A 21068-nucleotide genomic window follows, 5' to 3' on the forward strand; every position below is an offset into this window, starting at 1 on the left:
GTGTGTGTGTGCATGTGTGTGTGGGTATGTGTAGACAAAAACACCCACACACACACTACATAGTCAATTATAGAATAAGATTTGGAAGATGAATTTTGATATACCTCTTGAACTGAGCAATATTTAAAGAGTTAATCCAAACATTTTATCTATTTGTCTTTCTCAGTCACAAATCTGTTTACTGTTTACAGTAAAAGGAAAATGTATGGATTGGAGATAGTGACTAATTTTTGGAGTTTTTGCATTTTAAGATTTTATTTCTTTTATTGTATTTTGAAGGTAAGAATAAATACAATACAACTCCGATTATCTGAAATAGGATTCTCTGAAATCCTCATTTATCTGAAATTTTTTCGGAGCCGAACGCACTGGGGGCATCAGGTCGGGCTTCTGGTGGCGGCAGGAGCGGAGCTCAGGATCCAGAGTTGTTCCTGTTGGGAAACATAATGGATATAAGACTTACAATGAATATGTCCAAATTTCAAATTCAATTCGTAATGATTGCATTGGCAATGGCCAGAAAGTGCATAGCAGTTACCTGGAAATCCGACTCCTGCCTGGTCATTGCGTGCTGAAACATGGAAATGCAAAGCTGTGTTCCCTTGGAGAAAATTACTTGCAACTTAAGGAAAAAAATACAACACTTTCCTGAAAATTTGCCAACCACACCTAAATTCCATAGGAGCACAATTATAGTGTGGACCATCGTGCCTCATTGCTCTACCTTCCCCGTCTATCCCTCAATCGATGGGGGGTGGGTCCATTTCATCCCAACCAGAAAAAGTCAAGAGAAGAAAACAGCATGGGGGCGTGGCAAGATGGCATAAAGATCAAACGTGTAATCCCTGCCCTCTCTGGTCAGATTTTTAAATGCCCATTTTTTAACCCTTTATTTTTAATTTTAAAACTTTAATTTTTAGTTTGATATTTTGGTGAGCTATTATGGCTACTAATGTAAAAAAAAAACAAAGTCTCAGTTACAAAAGAAAATACAGTTTTGAAGTGCAGAAGAATTGGGGCCTAAACAACCTGGAAGAGCCTCGGATCCGTTTTCAGCGATCCCCAAGTGGAGACAAAACCTAAGGTAACAGTTACTCAGCAGTCTCAAGATGGCGCTGGTTCGACCCATTCTGCGGAGGAAGGAGCGCGCTCCCAAGAAATTGGGCATGACTCTGGAGGCCTGCTACAAAGAACTTTCTGGTTGGAAGAGACAGGAGTGCGGAGAAAGAAGATCCCAATGGCAGACACGCAGTCTGCAGCGACTATGCACTTGGGTGGCGCTGTCAACTACAAAAATTTCTGTAATTTTATAAAAACATGGTCTGCGGGAGGACAATGACGACCCCCTGAGGAAGTAGGGGAGTCATCGTTGGGTGTCCAAACCTTCAGCAAAATGATCAAAATGCTACCTTTTGAAGAGCAACAAGAAGAGGACTTACCTTATTCTGCCACTGTACAGGAGATGGAAGAAGAACTGGAAGAAAGTGAGTTACAAATCATGGAACCGGATTCTGCATTCCAAACTGCACTTCAGCCTCTTGATATGATGCTTGAAGGTATTGCTTCTTATCTGGATGTTATTACTGGTCAATTGAATCAGGTGGTTCAAATGAATACTGATATAATTTCAGACTTAAATGTGGTTAAGTCAGAAGTTAAAGAAAACTTCAAAAAATTTGAAGCTTCTTTTTCTGAATGTAAACAACAGGTACAATCCAATACAGAAACAATAGTGAAGGTGGAAACATCAGTTAAAGATTTAGGAGCCCGGGAAAAAGAGTTAACAAGAAAAATGGACTATTTGGAAAATCAAAGCAGAAGAAATAATGTGAAAATTGTGGGTTTGTCAGAAGGTATAGAAGGTCAAGATCCCATTAAATTTTTTACAAATTGGATTCCCCAAATGTTGGGGGAAGAGTCCTTTCCTGATGGATTGGTATTGGAAAGAGCACATAGAGCTTTAAGAAGACCACCTTTATCCAGTCAGCCACCAAGAGCTGTGATAGTTCGTTGTTTGAACAGGGAGACAATCCTTCGACTTGCAGTTCAAAATGCAAGACAAAGACAAGCTCCAATGATAATTCAGAATAGTAGAGTTTACTTCTACCCTGATTTGAGTCAAGATGTCATCAGACGCCGACGTGAATTTAATTCAGTTAAAGATGTTTTATGGCGTAAAGGTTACAAATTTGCTTTTTGTTATCCTGCTGTGTTGAAAGTGTTTTATAGAAACTATCAGTTTCAATTCTTTGAGAGTGAACATGAGGCAATGGTTTTTGCTAATTCATTACCGGATGTCAGAGGACAAAGAAAGAGTCCACCATTATCTCCTAAAAGAAAACCTGATGGACTTGGAAATGGACAAAATGGCAGAAATGGAAAGGATGGGAATGGGAAGAATCGGAATGGAAAGAGTTCATCTACTCTTGAAACTAGTTCACCATCTGGACTGGAATCTTGAAACTGAAATTTTTTTTTGTAATATGTTAATATTTCTGACTGGCTGTCTGGGGAGGAGGGGATTGCACTAACTCCTTTGTTAGTCATCAGTCACTAGTGGGTTATCCACACCCAGTTTTTTTAGGGAGTTAATACTTTTTGGTAACTTTTTTTGTGTTTTTTTTTAAAGAATACTATTTCTATTTGGAGAGCCTATACATTTTGAGAAAATTTTTCTTTTTTTTCTTTGTTATTATTAATTTTGTGACTATTTTTGGTATTTAGTAATTGTATTAGATATGTCAAATTTGAAGTTTGCCACCTTTAATGTTCAAGGATTAAATAATCCGATCAAGCGTAAGCGAGTTTTAGCATATATTAAAAAGATGAAGATTGATATTGCTTTTTTTTACAGGAGACGCATTTGAATGAAAAAGAAAGTGTACAATTGAAGAGGGATTGGGTTGGACATGTTTTTTTTTCTTCATTTAATTCTAAAGCTAAGGGAGTAGCAATTTTGATGCATAAAAACTTATCTTTTGAATTACAATCAGAAGAAAACAGCATGAGCACTGGGTGCCATGTCATGACAAACTCACAAACCCCTGATGTATGTTTCATACCTTTGTTGTATCTTCAATGTTGCGTGTAATTGTGGTTAGTTAAGTGTTAAATGTTGAAGGTGTGGAGGTGGGGGAGGGGGACGGAAAGAACTTGAACTCTGCAGAGAACTTTGTATTGCATTGATAATTGTAAATTGTAGTCAATGCTGATGCTGTTAGCATTGACACTGATAACTGAGTTAAAGTTTGGAAAATCATAAGATATTTTAAATAGAGATTGCCTATTAGAAAATGCAGAGGGGGTAAATGTTGGCCAGGACATTAAGCCAACTTTGTTCCTTTTTACTCATTGATTCCCGAGGAAATTTTATGTTCATCTGAATAGAAAATCATATCACGTAGAAAAGGGGGACAATGCAGCAATTTGTTAGCATTGCACTGAAGTTTCACCTTAGATTAATTACAGATGACTGGCTTTAATATCTCATTATGTTTGTCATGTTAAAGTGCCTCTATAATTGCAAATTGTTCTATCAGGATTAATGTGAGTAGAAATCTACCATGTCCAGATCAAGCAAGTCCATTGATGTGTAAAAGAGGTGTAGGAGTTTGATAGAAAGGGAAATCACAAGGGCAAAAAGAGGACATGAGAGAGATCTGGCAGGGAGGATAAATACAATTCCCAAGAGTTTCTATAAGTACAGTACATTAAAAGTAAAAGACTGTCTTGGGAGATAAGACTGTCTAGGGAGAGAACAGGTCCCATTAATGATCAACATGGCTACTTTTGTGTGGAGCCACAGGACATGGCTGAGTTTTAAATATATATTTCTCATTATCTTATACTATGGAGAAAATTTGAATTGAAGGAAACAAGTTGCAATATCAAGAGCCATATAAGAAGTACCAGGGAGGAGGTAATGGCAGCCTTGGAGTGTATTAAGGTAGACACATTCCCAGGGCCCGATGATTGCATGTTGCGGGAAGTGAGGGAAGAAATTTTGGACACCTTTGCTGAGATATTTATGTTTTCTTTAGACTCAGGTAAAGTGTGTGAAGACTGAAGGATGGTTAATGTAGTGCCGTTATTTTAAAAGGGCAACCACAACAGGCAAGAAAGCTATGGGGCAGTGAAGCTGTCAGTGGTTGGAAAATTGATAGAAAATCTGAGGAATAGGGTCTACTAATATTTGAATAAGTAGGGACTGAATGGCAGGAGACAACATAAATTAGTGTGTGGAAGATCATGTCTTATGCATCAGATAGAGTTTTTTGAAGAGGGATCAAGGGGATTGACACAGATCATTGAATCTTGGAGCGATCCAAAATTCCACGTTCTTGCTTCTAATTTCAAGTCCACTAAAAAAAAGTATCAAAGTTCTCTCCCTGCAGCTGTGTGCGCAAGTAAAACAAGTGCCTCTTGAATGTTTCATTTTTCTTTGATGAACAATGTTCATCAAACATCTCAATAACCTTGTCAAACTGGCTCTGATCTTCTGCCTCAGCAAAAATAAATGTATTGAAAACCTCTAATGCTTGAGGTCCCACCACAGTTAGTAGCATCAGGTTTGCTATCGAGTCCAGTAGCTTGCAGGAACAGCATGAATCTTTGTCTGAACAACCTTCACTTGTGATTGACATTTCCAGTTCAATTTACATTTGGAGCCTTCACACTTTCCATTTCTCTGCTGCTATTGACTGATTCTCACTCCTAGTACTATGTAATGTTTGTTTTATTGTAATAAAGAAACTTAGGTTCTTTTAAAACAACCATTACATCTGCATGAAACTGAGGGCATTTATTCCATTCAAGGAAATTTAGGTCTCTTGCTCAAATCTGGAAGTCTCAAATTTGTTGGCTAAACTCTGCCTGCAATTTATTGGCTCTGTTCTAATTTGGGATTCTAGATTTAGCCCAGTGACTGAGCATGGATTTATTGATGCCTCCAACTTGTGAAGGAAAACATAGGAGTCTGTAGACACCGTGGTTGAAGTAAAACACAATGCCAGAGAAACTCAGCCGGTCAAACAGCGTACTTTTTGCAGCATAGATGGATTACCAACATTTTGGGCTTGAGACCTTCATCAAGATAGTTAAACTTGTGAATCTGCCTGCTGAAACTGTGAAGTTAGATGTAGTGCAGGAACACCAAGCCTCTTTATTTGAATGGAGAAGAATAGCTTCAAGGGAGAAGCGTAAGTAAGTATTTACAACCTTGAATGAATTAATTTGTTTTAATTGTTTAAATCTTCTTAAAATATTTTGAAAAATTTTAATTTGGTTTTAGAACCTTACAACCATAAAACACAAAAGTACAGAAACAGACCCCTTCATCCCTTCTAGTCTTTGCTGAACCATTTTTTTGCCTAGTCCCACTGACCTGCACCCAGTTCATAGCCCTCCATACCTCTCCCATCGATGTACCTGTCCAAATTCTTTTTAAATGTTAACATTAAGCCTCCAGTCACCACTTTAGCTGGCAGCTTGTTCCACACTCCAACTACTCTCTGCATGAAGTAAAAACATAATGTTCGATAAACTCAGCAGGTCAAACAGTGTCCTTCATGTAATAAAGATAAAATTACATAACCGACGTTTCAGGCTTGAACCCTTCATCAAGGTATGGAAATTGTTGTCAGGCATTCAAATAAAAGGGTAAGGGGGAGGTGTGGTCTAAAAAATGGAAAAGAGAGGGAGGAGACAGCAGCAAGCAAGGGGAGGAGGGATGACGAGGTGAATAGAGAGTAAAGGGGGTGGAGAGCTGACAGGGGGAAGGGAAGGGAAACAGGTTAGCAGAAACTGGACAAATCAATGTTAATGCCATCAAGTTGGAGAATTCCCAGATGGAAAATCAGGTGTTATTCCTCCAATTTACAGGTGATCTTGGTGGGATAGTACATGAGGCCATGGCCAGATATGGGAGTATGGGAGTATGACACAGAAATGAAATGGTTGGCCACTGGGAGGTCCCTGTCACTGTTACGGACAAAGCAAAGGTGATCAGTGAAGTGATCTTCCAGTCTGTGCCCAGTCTCTCTGATAAAAAGTGGCTTTCTCTGCATATCTGAAAAGAGTTGGTATATTCTCCCCATATCCGTGTGTGTTTCCTCCAGGTGAACTGGTTTCCATCCATGTTCTGAAGAGGTACAACGTTGGTAAGTTAATTGGTCACATGGGTGTATTTGTGTAGTGTGTTCTTGTGGGCCTGAAGGGCCTATTACTGTGCTCTTTCTATAAGCTACAAAAAGCTACAAACTCTGGGCCTCTCTATCCACCTCTGCAACTGGATCCTTGACTTTATCATTGGAAGACCACAGTTAATACGAATTGGAAACAACATCTCCTCCTCACTGGTTATCAACACAGATGTACCCCAAGGATTCGTGCTTAGCTCACTGCTCTAATCATTATACACCCATGACAATGTGGCCAGGCACAATTCCAATGCTATCTACAAATTTGCCGATGACCCCACAGTTGTCGACAGAATCACAAATGGCAATGAGGAAGCATACCAGAAGGAAATAGATCAGCTCATTCAGTGGTGTCATGCCAACAACCTTGCACTCAACATTAGCAAACCAAGGAGATGATTGTGGACTTCAGGAGGAAGTCAGGGGAGCACATCCCAGTCCTCATTGAGAGGGCCCTGTAGTGGAGATGGTCAAGAACTTCAAATTTCTAGGTGTCAACAACTCTAAGGATCTGTCCTCGAGTCTCCATGTCAATGCAATCATGAAGAAAGCTCACCAGCAGTTATACTTTGTGAGGTGTTTAAGGAGATTCCATGTGTAACTGAAGACTCTTGAAAACTTCTACACATGTACTGTGGAGAGCATATTGGCCAGTTGCATCACTGTCTGGTATGGAGGTGCCAACTTTCAGGACAAAAAAATACTCCAGATGGTTGTTAGCTTGGGTTGCGACATCACAGGCACCACACTTCACTCCATTAAGGACATCTACTTGAAGCAGTCTTAAAAAAACAGCCTTTATCCTCAAAGACTCCCACCACCCAGGCCCTGCCCTCTTCACTCTCCTGCCATCGGGTAAAAGGTACAGGAGTCTAAAGACGAGCACTCAGTGGCACAAGGACAGCTTCTTCCCCACTGCCATCAGATTCCTGAGTAATCAATGAACCAAAGACACTGCCTTACTTTTCGGGCACCCTTAGTATTATTATTATTTATTGTTGTAAGGTAGTTTATACGAATGTTTGCACTAGGACGCTACCAGAAAACACCAAATTTCATGACTTGTTCATGACAATAAATTCTGATTCTGATTCTGAATCTGTTTCTCTAAAAAATAAATAAAAATTAAGATCTTATCTGATGACACGTGCAACATGCACAATGGTGAGTGCTAATAAAGCCATTATTTAACCTCATTAGGACAGAGGATCAGGAGCGATAGGGAATTTTGGTAGAGGGGGTTAAGTATTATTTTTAAAGGCAGGACCCCAAATTAACACAGTTAAATCAGGCTTCTGCAGAGCATCTTGCAACCTGATTTGATGGTGCAAGGTGGAAAATGCAAGTTATAAGTGAAGTCTCCCCACTGTTAACTTCATTTAAAAATGAAAATTTTTTGCTTATTTTTTGATGGATTTCTATTCCCCTTGGTACCTTTTATATTGGTAATTTCTATCTTCTTTCTCATTATTCGCGATTTATTACTGTTTTCCAAACACGTGGTTTGAAACATGAATTTGATGAATTAGACTGTCTGAGACATGCTGTGCAATGCACTGGACCATTATTTCTTGTGAAATGAAGGGCAAAACCCAAGAATTCTATAAATATGATATAGGAGCAGAAATATTCACAAACCAGATCAATAAACATCTGAAAGGACAAGTGAGGTTCAAGTTTTATTCTAAATGTGTCCTTAAAATTTAGATTGTAACCTAACAGTAGATTTTGTCATGAATGTTTACAAACCCAAAAAGTTTCCATCTCTGCATATTTTATGTTCTGAACAGTTGTCAGCTGAAAAGTGCTGCTCTTTTCCTTGTACAATGTGTGTTATCAATGTGACTTTTGCACTCACCATGGCAGGCAGCTCAAGCTGTGAATGTCATCATTGAGTTTGCACTTATTTTAAAAAATGCTAACCTGCTATATTCAGACATGCTGAGATAGCATTAAACCATGACATTCTAGTCCCTTTTGGTTAATGCAAATTGTAACTAGAATCCGCAAAATAGATTTTTATTACAATATGTGAGTCACCATTTCCTCCTGAGGGCATTCAGCTTCAGGTCAACTTATACATATCCCATAATTACAGCGGTGGTTGTATTTGGTTCAAGCAGAAAAAGAATAGACCAGTATTTCAGGGAATATTCTTCATCACTTGCAGGGTGCCATGTAATGAATGCAACATGTTTACTACATCATTTTGAACTGAAATCCTGACTTGGACATCACACTTCACTTGTCAGAGGTGCTACCTTTCTATCATAATTAACTGCTGGATGAGTGTACATTGGGATATTGGGCAACAAAATGGCACAACCTGTGAAGTGCTATCTTACAACACAAATGCTTTGGATTCAAACCTAACCTTTGGGATTGTTTGTGTGGAGTTTGCACATTCCTATTATGAGCGTTATAGGTCTCCTTTAGGTGATCTGGTCGTCACCCACATCCCGAAGCAAATCATGAATATCTGTAGACACCGTGGTTGAAGTAAAAGCACAAAATGATAGAGAAGCTCTTCAGGTCAAATGGTGTCCTTTATGTAGCAAAGGCAAAGATACATAACTGGTGTTTCAGAGTTGAGCCCTTCATCATGATCCATTTTTGTCTGAACGAAAAGGTAAGTTGGGGAAGGGGAGTGGCAAAGGCAGGAGATGATAGGTGGAAAGAGGAGGGAGGGGACAGCAGCAATGAGGGGGAGGAGGGATGGCTCGGTGGGTAAGGGGGAAGGGAGGGGAGAACTAGAAAGGGGAGGAGAAAGAAAAGATGAGCAAGTTTAGTAGAAAGCAGAGAAACCAATAGGTGTTTTCATGTTGGGCCTCCGCTTCGAGGCCAGCTGCAGAGGTGGATAAAAATTTTAAACTTACCTGTTCATGCTCCAGTGCTGCTTTTATGCAGAGCGGCGCCTTGGTGCGTCATTCGGAGCTGGTATAGGCGGGATGACTGTTGCTGTGGTGCTACCCATCATAAATATGCGGCAGTGCAATAGCTGTCTTTCCTACCCATAATCCCCCATACAACTGGAACTATTTTGCTTTACCCAGTTGTGTGGAGGACTATGGGAAGGGAAGACGGCCATTTCTCCTCCATGTATTAAGCTGCGGGCACTGATGAGCGGCCCTGAAGGCTGAAATGGCTCAGTGAGTTGCCGGAATGGCTGTTAGGGCTGTCAAAGGCCACACCAGCTGGCCCCCGCTAGCTACCCCTGCCCTGACAGCCCCCGCCTGACCCCCTCCCTGCCCTGATGTCCCAACACTAGCTGCCATTGCCATGACAGCTCAATGGCCCCTGCTGGCTTCTGCTTGCTGCCCCTGCCTTGACGGCTCCCGCTGGTCACCCCTGCTCTAATGGCTACTGCTGGTCCCCCAGCCCTGATAGCTCCTGCTGGCTGCTACTACTATGATGGGGTCATGGAGGGAGGGAGTGAGTGAGATTGGTCATTGGCTGATGCTGATGATGTCACTGGGACATCATGAGCCCTCCCCCAGCCAGATGCTTGCAGCGACATTATATTCATACTGGATGGCGGAGCGCAATCCCTGAGAGGGATTGCACTCAATGCTTTGGAGCCGGCCAGAGCACATTCACAGAGGTATGTCTCCAAATGTAAGGGCGGAGAATCTCTGTCTTTACATTTGGGTTTTTTGACTGTATGAAAGGGCCTAATGTTAAGGCCATCTGACTGGAGAGTGCCCTGATGGAAAATAAGGTGTTGTTCCTCCAATCGGAGTGGTCAGGGTGGGACAATACAGAAGGCCATGGACAGACATGTGAATACGGGAGTGTGACGCAGAATTTAAATAGTTGGCTACTGGGAGATCACTGTTGTTGCAGATGGAGAGGAGGTTCTGATCTCCCAATGTGTACCCAGTCTCACCGATGTAGAGAAGGCCACACAGAGAGCACCGATGCAGTAACTAAGTCCTGTGGATATACAAGTGAAGTGTTGCTTCACCTGAAAGGTCTGTTTGGGGCCACAGACCATAGTGAGGGAAGAGGTGTAGGCGAAAGTGTTGCACCTCCTGTGGCCAGAGGGCAAGGTGCCAGGGAGGCAATAGATGGGTAGGGATGAGTGTACAAGAGAGTCACGGAGGGAGCGATCCTTGCAGCCAGAGAGTAAGGTGCTGGAGGGGGGGAGGTGATAAATGGGGAAGGCCAGAAGGCCAGAAGGGGAGAAGAAAAAATGTATCTGGTGGTGGGATCCTGTAGTCAGTGCCAAAACTTCTAGTGGATAATGTGTTGGATGTACAGGTTCATGGGGTGGCAAGTGAGGATGAGGGGGATTCAATGTTTGTTGCATCTGGGGGTAGAGGGGTCCAGGGCAGATCAGTGGAAAATGAAGGAGCTGCAGGTGGGGACCGAGTTGAAAGTGGTGGAGGAGAAGTCACATTTGTGGAAGAAGGCAGATATTTTGGAAGATATGGACTGGAAGACCTCATCTTGGGAACAGATGCAGCAGAGACAGAAATTGAGAGAAGGGGGTGGCATCCTTACAGGGGACAGAGTGTGATGAAAATGTAGTTCAGGTAGTTGTAGGAGTTGGGGGGTTTGTAGTGGAAAGCTTGTCTCTCGAGATGGGGACAGAGAGATCCAGGAAGGGAAGAGTGTTATCGGAGATGGATCAGGTGAATTTGAGATCAGGGTGGAAGTTGGCCGCAAAGCGCATGAAGTTGACAAGCTCATCGCGGGTACATGAGGCAGCTCCAATGTTGTTGTCGATATACTGGAAGAAGAGTTGAAGGATCTTGCCTGTGTAGGCTTGGAGCATGAATTGCTCCACAAAGAACACAAACAGGCAGGTGTAGCTGGGACCCATGCAGCTACCCATGGCTACTCCTTTGATTTGGAGGAAGGAGAAGTTATTTAGAGTGATGACAAGTTCTGCCAGGCGGAGGAGGGTGGTGGTAGAGAGTGATTGGTCAGGTCTTTGGTCCAGAAGGAAGCAAAGTGTTTTCAGACCTTCTGTGTGCGGGATGGAGGTATAAAGGGATTGTGAAGATGACACAGTCCAATTTGGGGAATCTCAATTCCAAAAACACATCAATTGATTGGTTAATTGTCTCTGGTGGATGGTAAAATCTGGGAGAGTTGATTGAAATGTGGGAATGAAAAAAATGGATTTGTTTAAATGTAAATGAGTAGTTGATAGTCAGTATCCGCTTGGTGGGCTGAAGGGTCTGAATGACATTGTGCCTCTGTCACGGGTTAAGATTTTCATCACCAGGAATAAAATATAAAGGGAAATGTATCCTATATAATTTAAAATTTGTTACATTGAATAATTCAAATAACCAAAAAAAACTTCAAATTTCAGTCAATATAACAGTCAGTCACCTGCTCATCCCATTGTTAGTAACATAACCAAGGGGCCTTGTCTCAAAAAGGCCCATGTTATTACAAAATATACATTTCTGCTATAAAATTGAACAATGAAGTCTGCAGATGCTGGTCTTGAGTGCAATATACAAAGTGCTGGAGAAACTCAGCAGGTCACACAGCATCCACAGGAAGGAAAGGGTAACCAATGTTCTGGGCCTTAGCACTTCATCAGGTATGAGAAGCACCTAGGCCTGAAGCGTTGGTTACACTTTATTTCCTATGAATGCTACATGATCTCCCGAGTTTCTCCAGCACTTTTGTGTATTACATTTGTGTTTCTTTCACATTCATCATGGCTATTGACTTGATCAAGCTCCTTTACTGAATTCACAGGACTCATCTCTATCAATTTTAAGCTGTTCAAATTGCTTGTGGTGATATTAAAACTGTCAGAGCAATGAAGATTGATGAGATCTGTTCCCAATGCAAGTGGCTCTGTTCCAAGTATTAAATTTAATGGGATGATTCAAAATTAGCATTTTGAAACTACAGAATAATAGAGATGGGTTACATGGGTGGGCAATGATCACAGAGGTTCTCAACCATTTTCTTTCCACTCACATACCACTTTAAGTATTCTCTACGCCATAAGTGCACTGTGATTAGTAAGGGACTGCTTAAGGTAGTATGTGGTGGAAAGAAAAAGTTTGAAAACCACTGTTTTAATCATACCTAATTGACTCATTATGTCCATGGTTTCATAACTCCAAAGGACAATTTTTCTCTAGTAAAATATTTCAGTAACATTTGGGTCTAGAGCAGTGATTCTAAACCTTCCCTTCTCATTCACATACCACCTTAAACAATCCCTTACTAATCACAGAGTACCGATGGCATAGGCATTACTTAAAGTGGTATGTGAGTGGAAAGATAGAGGTTGAGAACCACTGAGATATCCAATCCAATGTGGAAAATATGAATTGGTCCATTTTGTTGGGAAAAGTAATAAAAAGGTTAAAAAAAAAGACCTTATCACATCAATGACGAAAGAATGTAAAATTTTCAAATGCAGATGGATTTGGTTGTCCTAAGAAGTGATTTACAGACACAGTCATTAAATATCTTCACAAAATGTTGACTCTCATTGCTGGTGGAATGAAACATTAAAGTAGGATATGCCTCATTTGTACAGGGCATTGGCATCACTGCATCTGAATTATTCTATAGATCTTTTTATTTAAGGGAGGATGTTAATGTCTTGAAAGCAGTCTGGGAAAGGCTAACTTATCTAATATTAGGTTGTCTTGTTAGAAAAATTTAGAGAATGTTATCTGCAAAATGAGATTTAGACTTGTATCTGCTAAATAAGATTTGGTTGAAGATCCCAATGAACAGAAAGGATATGGAGAATCCATATGAGGGGGATATCACTGTTTATAAATGAAGGACCACCCATTTAAGAAAGAGAGGAGCAGAATTATTTTCTTCAAGAGGGTGAAGTCTTTGAAAATAATTTCCTCAAAAGGTGCAGACAGAGACTGAGAGACACTTGATAAGCAAGTTAATGAGCAGTTACAATGGATTAATGAGAATAAGCATATCAGCCATGACATTATTAAATGACAGACCAGGCTTCAGCGGCTGACTCATCTACTGCGGCTTCCAATTTGTATGTGCCTATGTTTCTACATTCATTTATCATTATCACCAGAAGACAGCTCCAGTATTCCAGGTTCAACCTTAACCTACCATTTCCTCTTTCAACATAGATCGAACAATTTTCTATTGGACCCATAGATCAGTTCAGCGGGGATTGGAGGTGAGTTGAAATATTTGATAAGAATGATTGCAAATTCTGTTGGGGCAATGACTCTGTTTTACGAAGACTGGATCTATTATGGATCCATGAGTTAAGATGCATGAAGTAAGTTCAAGATGGAGACATAAATATGTGATCATTCAAGTTCGCGTAGGGTGTCCCACAGACTATCTCAATGAATGGAGTCAACAGCTTTGGGGGTGGGGGTGGTCAAATTAGGCCAGTGATACATACCAGAATTAAACAGTTGATTGCTTCTCATTCAATGGAGGCTGCCAGACCTACTGATGATTTCCATCATTTTCTGATTTGATGTCAGATTTCCATTATCTACAGCTGTTTTTAAATTATCCTAGCCAAGCTCCTCAATCTCACATACAGTAAGTCCGTGCATATTTCACACAACCCACCTTGCCATCCTTGGCCGTGTTGTTGAGAACAGAGTCATCATTCAGACCCTGCCCATGTGCACCACTGCTGGAACTTCCCTTTCCCCATGGCATTAAGGCTCCTAAGAGACACCTGGGCTTTTTCTCTTACTATACCCAGTGGATCCCTAACTATGCAGACAAGGCCCTGCACCCCTCCCCCCCCTCATCAAATCCACCTCTTTTCCTTTGATGCTGGAGACCTGTGCATCCTTCAGCCACATAAAGGCAGATATTGCCAAGGCCACAATGAAAGCGGTGGATGAATCTATTCCATTCCAGGTGGAGGGTTTTGCATCAGACTTTGCTCTGGCTGCTGCCCTTAACCAGGTGGGCAGGCACATTGCTTTTTTTCCTGTACCCTCAGGGCCCCGAAATTCAACACTCCTCTGTTGAGAAGGAAGCCCAAGCCATTGTAGAGGCAGTACGGCACTGGAGACACTGCCTGGCTGGTAACCAATTCACCTGCTCACTGGCCAATGGGCTGTTGTGTTCATGCTCAATAACCAGCAGCGGGGTAAAATAAAGAACAAGATATTGAGATGGAGAATTGAAATGTTCACCTACAATTACAACATCATGTACCAGCCCAGGAAACTCATTAAGCCTTCTGATGCCCTATCTTGCAGAACCTGTGCCAGCACACAAATCTACCGCTTACAAGCTCTTCACAATGATCTCTGCCACCCCGGAGTTACCAGGTTTTTCCACTTCGTCAAAGCCCGCAACATGTCATACTTCATTGAAGAGATCAAGTCGTTGACCAAAAACTTCCAGGTCTGCGCAAATCACATTTCTACTGGCCAGACAGAGCACAGTTGGTAAAGTCCACCCACCCCTTTGAAAGCCTGATTGTCAACTTCAAAGGACCTCTCCCCTCCTCGTACCACAATGTGTACTTCCTCAATGTCATTGGTGAGTAATCATGTATTCCATTCCCCTGCCTTTATATGACAACTGCCATAGTCTTCAAGGCCCTATGCAATCTCTTCACCCTGTTTGGTTTTCCCACCTATATTCATAGTGACCGGGGTCCCTCATTAATGAGTGATGAGCTGCGCCAGTACCTACTGGCCAGAGGCATTGCCACAAGTAGGACTACCAGCTACAACTCCTGGGGGAACGGTCAAGTAGAAAGGGAGAACACCACAATCTAGAAGGCTGTCCTCCTAGACCTACAGCTTAGGGACCTTCTAGCCTACCACTGGCAAGAGGTTCTCCCAGAGGCACTCCACTCCATCAGGTCTCTCCTATGTACTGTCACGAATGCCACACTTCATGAATGTATGTTTTCCTATCCAAGGAAATCTGAGACTGGGATCACGCTGCCAGCATGGCTGATATCCCCACGGCAAGTCCTGCTCCGGAAACATATAAGGAGCCAAGCTCAACCCTCTGATCTAAAGGATCCACCACTTCCATGTCGGCCCCCTATACACCTATGTGACGTACCCTGTTGGGCATGAGGACACTGTCTCCATTAGGGATTTGGCACCCTCAGTGGCCCTGAAGACCTTCACTGATTACTCCACACCCCCCTCACTCCTACCCACCCATGATGCACCAGGGCCATGGTATATTACCTCACCCCCAACAGATGTTTCATCAGTCTTCCATTGTGGCAATTCAAATGCTTGTCTAGATATGTCTTAGATATGGTAGAGTACCTGCCTGCAGCACCCACTCATACAGTATGCTTTAGATTCTAACCACCCTCTGAGTGAAACATATCTTCCTTAGGATGCCCTCTAATCCTTCCATAAATGTATGGATTTCTAGTCATTTCTGCCAATGAGAACCATCTTCCTATTATCTATTCAAATCTATGCTAACCAACTGGCTGGAGTGTTCATGGACATTTTCAATCTCTCATTGCTGTAGTCAGAGGTTCCCACTTGCTTCAAAAGGTCATCAATCATACTGATGTCCAGGAAGGGCAATGACTATTGCCCAGTGGCAGTCACTTCTGCTGTAATTAAATGTTTTGAGAGTTTGGTCATGGGCAGAACTAACTCATACCTAAGTAAAGATCTGGACCCACTGTAGTTCACCTACTTACACTCTACTGCAGATGCAATTTCGGTGGCTCTCCACTCATCCCTGGATCACCTGCACAACAGCAACACCAGCTCCTTTTCATCAACTGCACCTCTGCATTTAACATCCTTATATCCTCAGTATGGGTTAACAAGCTTCTGGATCTGGGCCTCTGCACCTCACTCTGCAACTGGATCTTTGACTTCCTCATCAGAAGACAACAGTCAGCATGTATCAGAAACAGCTCCTCCTTTTTATTGATGATGAACACAGGCACACTTCAAGGACGTGTGCTTAGCCCACCACTCTACTCACTCTACACCCAGGACTGTGTGGCTAGGCATAATTCAAATGCATCTGCAAATTTGCCAATGACACCATGGCCATCAGCAGAATCACAGACAGCGTTGAGGAAGTGAACAGAAGGCAGATAGATCAGCTGCCTGAGTGGTGTCACAACAACCACCTGGCACTCAACGCTAGCAGCAAAACTAAGAAACTGATTGTGGATTTCAGGAGGAGGAATCAGGGGAACCACAAACCAGTCCTCACTGAGAGGTCATGAGTGGAAAGGATTAAGAACTTGAAATTCCTGGATGTCAGCATCTCTAAAGACCCATCCTGGGGCCTCCACGTCGATGCAATCACAAAGAAGGCTCACCAGCGGCTACATTTGTTTGAGGACATTTAGTATGCAACCAAAGACTCTTGCAAATTTCTAGTGTACCGTGGAAAGCATTCCGCTTGCATCGCTGTCGGGTATGGAGGTGCCAATGCACAACAAAGGAAAAGATTGCAGAAGGTTGTGAACTAGGCAGGCACCATCATGGGCCTCAGCCTTCACTCCCTCAAGGATATCTACGAAAGGGGGTATCTCAAGAAAGCAGTGTCTGTCGTCAAGGACCCTCCCCACCCAGACAATGCCCTCTTCTCACGTCCTCCATCAGGAAGGAGGTACAGGAGCCTGAAGACCAATGCGCAATGATACCAAAGACCTTCTTCCCCTCTACCATCAAATTTCTGAACGGACAATGAACTACAGACACTAACTTGCTTTCTCTTCTTTTTCACTTATTTTTTTTTTCAAAATGTAATTTGTAGCAACATCTTCCACAAAACAGCGAATTTTGTGTCATGTTCATGATCCATGGACCTCCAAACATTGGAAACCTCTTTCAGGCCTCAAACTACCCCTATCAGCATCTCCATTCCAAGGAAAAGGAAACACAGCTGATGTAGTCTCACCTCTCAAGTGAATCATTCCATCCCAGGCACCAGACTCTGCACCCTTTATATTGCTGCTTCCTTTTAAATGATGACCAGAACTCTGAAAGGTAATCCAGCTACGGCAAACCAGTATTGAATTGAATTTTAATTTAGAAATACAAAACTGTAACAGACCTGTTCAGCCCATGGCCTGCATCCTCCAAATACACCATGTGATCAATTCACCTACTAATCCCATATGTCTTTGGAACATAGGAAGAAACCAGAGCACTCAGAGAAAATCCACATGGACATGAGGAATACATAAAACCTCCTTACAGGAAGCACCGGATTCAAATCCGAAACACTGTTCCTGTAATATCATTGCACAACAATTAATGTGAACTCTGTTGCCCTTTTCCTTTAACCACAGTTCATACAGATTTATAAAATGTACCATCAAGCTCTAACATTCTATGCCCTGTTAATGAACCTAGCATCTGATATCCCTTCTTCACCAACTTAACTATTGTTATCTTCAGAGATCACACATCAAAGTCTCTCTGTTCCTTAATAATTCTGGTACAGTGGTGCCAATGCACAGGACAGGAAAACAATCCAGAGGGTTGTGAACTCGGCCTGCAAAGTCACAGGCACCTGTCTTCACTCCATTTAGGACATCTCCAAGAGATGGTGTCTTAAGAAAGATATTATAATCAAGGACCCTCATCGGCCAGACCATGCCCACTTCACTCTGCTACCATCGAAAAAAAGGTACAGGTGCCTAAAGGTGAGCACTCAGGGCACATGGACAGCTTCTGCCATCAGATTCCTGAATGAGCAATGAACCACAGACACTGCCTCACTTTGACTTTTTCTTGCACTATTTTTTTAATTTATTTTGTAAGATAGTTCATATAAATGTTTGAACTGTGACCCTGCCAAAAAATGACTGTTGTGACATGTTCATGATTCTGATTCCGAGATCCTAAAAATTCATGGTGTATGCCTTTCCCCCTGCCCTTTCCTGCCCTCCCAAAGGCATTATCTCACACTTATCAGGATTAAGTTCCATCTGCCATTTCTCTGTCCATTTTGCCAACTGACCAATGCCATTCCTGCAGCTCAAAACCATCCACCTCACCATCAAAGGAAAGAGGGAGAATGTCTTCAAAGGGGCTGAGTGGGAACTAATGCAAAAATTCCACAGGTTGAGAAAATATCTTTAGAATGAAGCAATCAAAAGCGAAATTTTCCCGTTGTAGCTTTTAATGAACTCTCGTGTACCTGCTACCTTATTTCAACAGATTCCATGGGTGAAATATGGAACCATGCTGTTCGATGTGAGGTTTGTTATCATCCTCCCTCAGCTCATGCTCTTATTTCTGACTCAACCATCCAGGAGAATACTTTTGCCTCACTCACTATTTCTGGAAACTGCGATGAAAAGGTCTGCTGAAAAATTGTTACTGGACATATTTCATCCTGTCGTTTTTTTAGCTCAGCATCACAGCAACAGAAAAAGAACATGATAAGCTGATGTGTCAAAATTTCTAAAAGGTGGAAAGGAGAGAAGGGATGAAGGAGACAGATATGAAATAATGGAAAAACAATTTGAAATAAAATCATTTGTCTTGCTCTAATTGTGGAAATTGCTGGACTGGTGCAATGTCAATCTGCCCCATTTCGGATAAACATTTCCAGTGAGTGTAACTTCCTTGTTGGTAATATCAAATTCATTTTTTTTACAATGAAAATGTATTTAAATCAATAAGTAAATGTTTTATCTGAATCCAACTGTTCACCTGGACTTCTTCCAATTTTGTTCATTCAATTCTCATGATGTTATCTCCTCCATATTAAAGGAACCATCAGTTTAGAGGATGGATTATCAATCTGAAGTTTTAACTGTGTTCTTTTCACTCTTGATGTTGACCTACTGAATATTTCAAGCACTTCCAATTTTTATTTTAGATGAAGCCCAATTAGTTCCTCAATGCTCTTTCCACACCCCAAAATATTGCCTCTCAACCCTATGTAAAGTTCTGGATCAGCCCCACATGGATTCTCAATGACTCCAAGAGAACAAATGAGATCGAGGTTAATGTTTTTCTCTTGAAAGCAATGCACATCTTTCACCCAAAATGAATGTTACAAAGGAATCTGAGAATTAGTATCTATTCTTCCAGATCTTTTTTTTGTTGAATATGGAATAAAACAATGTGAATTTATATTCAAGTTTATTGTCACATGGAAAAAGATGCAGTGATAGAGTTTGCTTACAAGCAGTCCAGATAGACACCTCATACATAGTACAGTAAAGTAATTCAAAGTTACACAAAGACATCAGTTGGTACAGAGCAAAGACAACATTCATTTGCTATTGTGAGGCTCATTCGGGAATCCAGTAGCAGCACAAAAGAAACTATCCATAAATCTGTTGGTACGTGAGCTCACACTTGTGAATCTTCTTCTCAACAGGAAGGAGCTGGGATATTGGATGCTTTTCCAAGGCAGCAGGGATCATAGATGGAGTAGAATGAGAGGAAGGGTGTGTGTGTGATGTCAAAAATGGACTGAAGTTTCTTGCAGTCAAACCTAAGTATAACCTAAGCACAGTAGCTTCATAGTACCAGTGCATGTTCTTACTCCTAACCTCGGGATTTGTCTGTACGGAGTTTGCATATTCTCCTTATGATCAAATGGTTGCTCCAGGTGCTTGGGCTGCCTGTTGGTCACAAAATCATATGGGTAGGTAAGTAAATGAGTTAGTGGTAGATTCTGAAAGTAGTTGATGAGAATGTTAGGAGAATAAAAAATGAGTAATGTAAAATTAGTGTAAATGTTATCCAATAGCACTGGTTCAGAGGGCCAAAAAGCCTCTTTCTCTTTTGTATCTCTCAGTCGCTCATTTGTGAGTGTGGGAAAGATGTGATGATTGGAGATTGATCTGTGAAATAGGTCCGCTCTAATTGCCAAATTTTAAGATTAAATTTAATCTTGTATATAGGTACTTAAGAATTTCCAGTGGTGAATTTCACTCTGCCATAATATTCTATGTTAAATATCTCGACCATTGATATCTTTTTTCTGACTAAACAAAGCAATCTCTGCCAACTCACAGTTATGTATTCTGATGTTTATCTTAATAAATAAAGTTTGCTGACAACCTTTTATAAACAATGATAAGTGCCAATGAACACTAGCAGCAATATAAAACAATGTGTTAGAGTATTTGGTTAAAGATTGGCCCTCAGACAGATGTGACAATTATAAATCTTGCATGGAGCTTTCAATATTCCTGAAGTCAGTGCTAAAGTGACCATAAATCCCGTAAGCAATCAAAATATTTTCCTTTTAGTGCTGTGCATAGATTGAAAAAGATGTCACTACAAAATACATCATAGTTTTAACAATACTGTCCCTTTGTGCTGCAAAATTAATATTTATGTCTTTGTAAGTGATGCTCTGCTGAGTTTAAACTAGGTTTGCAAGGAACTGGGAACCAGAGCGCCAGAGCAGATAATTAGAGTAGTTATGGAAAAAGGTTATGCAAAGCCTCCAGACAACGACAGGAAACAAGAGCTGAAGTGTGATGGGAATAATGTTCTGAACTGCATCTATTTCAAAGCAAGGAGCATTGCAGAAAGGTGGATGAGCATAGAAAATGGATCAGAATGTGAAATTATGATATTGTGACCATCAGTGAGATTTGGTTGCAGGAGGGGCAGGACTGACAGCTCAAAGTCCTGGGGTTCCACTGTTTTGGATGTGATAGAGAGGGAGGGATGTAAAGGGGTAGGGTGGTAATGCTCATCAGGGAAAATGCAAAACAGTGCTCAGACAGGGCAACCTAGAGGCGTCATCTACTGAGGCTCCATGTGTGGAACTGAGGACTGAGAAGAGAATTATCATATCATTATAGACCACTCAATAGTCATAGGGAATTGGAGGAGTAAATTTGTAGAGATAGCAGACAGTTGCGCAAACCAAAAGGTTGTTATAACAGGTGATTTTAATTTTCAACATATTGACTGGGATTCCCATAATGTA

The 21068-nt window shown here is 41.5% G+C and overlaps 1 long non-coding RNA gene across 3 annotated transcripts in view; it reads right to left on the minus strand.

Annotated features, from left to right (window-relative positions):
* Positions 1-353: 353 nt before the first annotated feature.
* Positions 354-21068, minus strand: part of LOC138756138 (uncharacterized) — a 43687-nt gene continuing 22972 nt past the window's right edge. For 2 of the 3 annotated variants that reach the window (XR_011352790.1, XR_011352791.1), the window contains exon 3: positions 19267-19743. This is a non-coding gene — a long non-coding RNA (uncharacterized lncRNA). Of the gene's footprint in view, positions 432-19266; positions 19744-21068 lie in introns of those variants that run through there. The other variant, XR_011352792.1, reaches the window with a different exon arrangement.

Source organism: Narcine bancroftii, chromosome 3, assembly GCF_036971445.1.
Source record: "Narcine bancroftii isolate sNarBan1 chromosome 3, sNarBan1.hap1, whole genome shotgun sequence".
Lineage (NCBI taxonomy): Eukaryota > Metazoa > Chordata > Chondrichthyes > Torpediniformes > Narcinidae > Narcine > Narcine bancroftii.